The sequence below is a fragment of the Somniosus microcephalus genome, chromosome 8 (assembly GCF_052327205.1).
Source record: "Somniosus microcephalus isolate GS21.2 chromosome 8, FLI_Smic_1.0, whole genome shotgun sequence".
In the NCBI taxonomy this organism is placed as follows: domain Eukaryota; kingdom Metazoa; phylum Chordata; class Chondrichthyes; order Squaliformes; family Somniosidae; genus Somniosus; species Somniosus microcephalus.
In genome coordinates, this window is record NC_140994.1 from 151,609,441 (window position 1) to 151,614,028 (window position 4,588).

At 42.4% G+C, this 4,588-nt stretch overlaps 1 long non-coding RNA gene across 1 annotated transcript; it reads right to left on the reverse strand.

Annotated features, from left to right (window-relative positions):
- Positions 1-525: 525 nt before the first annotated feature.
- LOC147113869 (uncharacterized) lies at positions 526-3,909 on the reverse strand. Its single transcript, XR_015079296.1, has 2 exons — positions 3,252-3,909; positions 526-1,099 (listed from the first exon to the last, which is right to left on the reverse strand). It is a non-coding gene; the product is annotated as an uncharacterized LOC147113869 (long non-coding RNA).
- Positions 3,910-4,588: the final 679 nt, after the last annotated feature.

Here is a 4,588-nt window from a genome sequence, read left to right on the forward strand (position 1 = left end):
AGCATCCATTATCCCGCCAACCAGCCTATCTCTCAGCATGTCCTTCAAGCTGTTCCCATAATTGCAATCATGTGCCAGTTTTGTCAACACCACTACATAATCCAACACAGTTTATCCCGGTATCCTGTTCCGTGAATTAAATTTGAAACGCTTTACAATCTCACTCGGTCTGGGATTGAAATGTTCCTTTAGCAAGTCCACCAATTCAGTAAATGATTTATCTCCAGGCTTTACAGGACTGCATAAGTTTCTCAATAAACTATACGTCAGACTTCCCACTGAAGTTAGCAAAAAAGCTCTCCTTTTTCCAACATCAACAATATCATTTGCTACAAAGAAATGCTCCAATAACTCACAGTACACTTCCCAAGTTTGATTTTGAACATCAAAAGCAGAAATCTCTCCTACTCGAGTAGCCATGATTCAGATGCAGTGTTCTTGTATTTTTCCTTCTTCAAGTTGAAACAGTTAATCCTTGTCGCCAAATGTTATATCCGAGTAGTAAGGTCCAATAACTACGATAAGTGAGACTTCAGGAACACAAAATGTTACTTTTAATTACACAGAATAAGGAGAGAACAGAGCTCTTACAGCTACAGGCATGCACTCTGTATTTCTACTGCACAAGCAAACCAACATGGAGGATGCTATGATGTCATACCCACAAGGCCACATTACCTAAATACTTGTGTAGCAGGGCTTACCTTAAAACACTGGTAAATGAACCCTTAGCATTTGTCTCCATCTAGTGGATAACTTAAGCATTACATCCAAGATTACTGTACAGTTATACACATTTTGCAAGCCATACCTCCTCAGAGATCCAATCGATTTAAAAGTTTATACATTAATCACTATCTGGGAGTTTCTTATTCATACAGTGTAACCTATAGGATAAGTTTCATTTCACTAAAAATGAGTCATGCTGGTCTGCTGATTTCTTGGAAATGAGTCATACCCCTTTGGGCCCCTACTAGGTTTCATTTCTCCAGAAACGAGTCATACTCCTTCTGCCTCTGTAAGGTTCAGTTTCCTGGAAATGAGTCATACCAGTGTCTCCTTTTGTAAGTTTCATCTCTCCAAACTGGTAGAGTAATTTCTGCAATTTAAACATACAAGTAATTCATACACTTCATCTTTAAACATGCTGTGGCTGCAATTGAATCCTGTTTGCCATGCCCTGTTATGCCCAATTTTAATATCTTACTTCAGTCCTCCCTTTTGACCTTTTGGGCAATTGTACCAATACAGGTCAACACGTATTTCCACTTTCTGGTGTCTGCCAGAGCGTGCACTCCCTGGCCTTCTACCAGTCTAGGTTATACATGTGAATATATCCTATCAATTTGGAGGCCAACTTCCCTCCACGCGATATGGTGGTCTTTCCTTTACGCTGGGCTTTCCTTTATGGTGGGCTTTCCTTTCTGCATTCCTTCCAGTGTACACATTCCCGGGGCCCCTTAGACCCTGTATTAATGGTTTAGGCTTTCCGCTCAAGCTTGCCCCTCATTCCCGTGTTGGGTGTGTGACATGCCAATTCGAGACTGTCATCACTCACCAATCCTCATTCACCACCCTCCTTCTGCCACCCTCCTTCTGCCACCCCCGTCTTGCGGTTGTCCGGCCCGGTCATTAATTACCATGCCCAATTAATTCCTTCTAATTTCAGGGCTTCCTATCACGTCTTACACCATTTGCCTTGGAGAGGCAGGGGAGTTTTCCATACTTAACTTCTCTACCTGCCTCTCCTTAGGTTTGACTTCTTTTACGGCACCAATTTTGGCTTTACTCATTCTGGTGCAGAGGCACTGGAGCAGCAAAAATACACAATATATCGTAATAACAATCATGAGGAATATCATTATGCCTTGTATCACTGAGGCGCCCAACGTCCCCGACCATCCTGATCCCCAATTACCAAATTGGAGGAGGTGGGTGAGTTTCCTCTAATGTTGTACTAATGTCTTTTTGTTTTCTCTTTAAGTCTTCTTTTATTTTACGATAATATACTTAAAAATTTCCTTCATTTCCTGCCGTAATTTCTTCCAAGCTTCCTCTTCCTCTAACTTAGGAATTGCCTTGGGCTCTGGTATGATATAAGTGTCGACCTTTTTATTCAGTCCCATATTATCAAGTGACCAGGTTTTCCTATCTGTGTAGGTATCTTTAGACCAAAACAAAGGTTTGGTTGGGGAATGGGACAAGTCATATCATGATATTCATATTTCTGTCGATTGTGGTGACACAAAGTGTCCCGTTGTTCCTTGGTGCTACCCTTGTCCGGCGTATCCCCCTTGGGTGTACCTCGAGGGTGCAATTGGTGATTTTTGTAAATCCGCACTCGGATGTGTCTCCCTCGGTGGGGGGGGGGGTGCGTGCACACCCGTGTCCTTCCCTTGTGGTGGCACCCGTCCATTACCACCCCCTTAAGGTTCCATCCTTCTGGTTATTATCTTCATCCCTTTCCCAAAGTGCCTTGGTTGGGACATCATGATATTTAACCCAACTCTCCCTTTGTACCTCTCCTATATTAATCATGTCGTATAGGGGCTGTCCCTCTTCTGGGAGTTGTGGGATGGCCAGTACAAAGCCAATCACCTTGGCCCATGGGGTCAGACAATTGCCTGCCCGGTATACTTGTCCCATTTTACGCCCCTTACATCGGCTTTTATTTATGTCAATCCAAGGTTCCAGATCCTCATTAGTAATCCAATCAGGGATCTGTCCATTATTTATTTGGCTCATGTTATGCTGAGCATTCGACAGTAGCCTGAGCCATACATGGCACATCTTAGTTCCTTATCGGTTTGGCGAGAAGCATTATTAAGTCGATCAATAATTGTATTGATTGTTTCTGCATGGGGGCTACTATCTCTTCCACCCCCAACAATTGCATTATTGTTTGTTTCCCTGCCAGTGTCAATTGCTGGCTATTTCCAGTAGCTTGTTTTAGTAACTTCTCTATTTTTGCTTGTAATTCTTCTACTCCTTCTATGTCCAAGCTATTAACTGTTGCTAACCCGGCTGCATACCCTGCTCCGGCCATTTCCAATACTCCCCGTTTCTTACATCTTTGTAAGATAGATTTTCCCTGTGGACCCTCTAATTGTTTTACCCGCAGGGAGTTCCATATTTTTTTCATCTCAAAAGTACTCATATTAATGGCAAGCTTAGTAACTCTATGTGCCACTCTAAAATACATCTCATCCTGTGTTCTCCTTATTGCTAATCCCCTTTGACAATGGCAATACCTATGTTCATCCCTAGGATCAAGGCGAGGACGTTCCACCTCATTCCAGACGTCCAGTGTTCCTGTAATTACAAAAAGGGGGCTGGTCGTCACCAGCCAATTAGAATTATTCTATTCTTATCCATTCTATCAGTTCAAAATGCTGTACATCTGGTTCATTTCTTGGTCTGTGGCTCTGTCTCCAGACATACCTGAAGATGCAAACTATGGCATATAACATTATCATCACACACAGCCCTATCTTTGATATATGTAGTAACTCCCCTCCCCATTCTTTAAATCTTCTAGTATACTCCTCACTCTGCTCAACAGGGCACCATCTCTGGCTTACTCATTGTCTTTGTTATGTATTTTTAACTGAGTCCAGTGCTTCCACCTTCCTTTACCCGTTCCAGACCCATCTATACAAGCGCATGTGTCACTGTTCATTAAGACTTCATAAGGTCCTGACCATCTGGGTGCTAGCCCTGGTTTGGCTTGTATTATTTCTGCCATCACCTTGCTACCTATTGCTGAGACCTCCTTCTGGTCGTCCCGTGTATCCTGTTCTAGATCCCATATAATCTGTTGGTCTTTGGCCTCATGTCTCTAACTATCTGTCTAGATTTATCTTTGGGTAACAGGACAGCCTCCCAAGCAGCCTTCTGGCCATTTGAGACAGTGCTGCAATTAGTTTATAAGATAACTTCTATTTATCAAATCATAATTTTCCTTCTATCACTGTGGGGAAATATTAACTTAACATTAAGAAGCTTAAATTTAATAATGTCCAATATCTTTAAATTCTTTTCAGTAATACTGAAGTTGTTGCTTGGTGAACTCAAACAGCTGTCAGTGGAAAGGGTTAACTCCTTTGCAGGCCTTTGAAGGTGGAGCAAAACATTATTGCGTCACTTCACGTAACCTAAAAAAAAATTCCTGAGTTGTGGTTTCACACTTTAACTAAACATGAACACTTGGGCTTCATTGGTCAAATTCCCTTCTCAGCTGCTCGCTTAGCTGTCTCGTCTGCTCATGCATTGCCCTGTTGGTGTCGGTCAGTAATCCTCTTGTGTGCTTTAATTTATTATTGCGCACTCTTTAGGTAGGAGAGAGGTTCCTACTAATTCCTTGATTATATTCTCATGTCTTATGGGTCCTCCTCCTGGTGTCATATATCCTTGCCTACTCCAGGCTACCATGTAATCAGACACCACCCCAAAGGCATACCGACTATCTGTATATGTTTACACTTTTTCCTTTGGCTAACCTCAGGGCTTGTTTCACTTTACAAAAGCTGTTTCATGGTCCACCAGCTCCTGGGATGGTTTCCCCCTTTGATCAAATCCTGTATAGGCT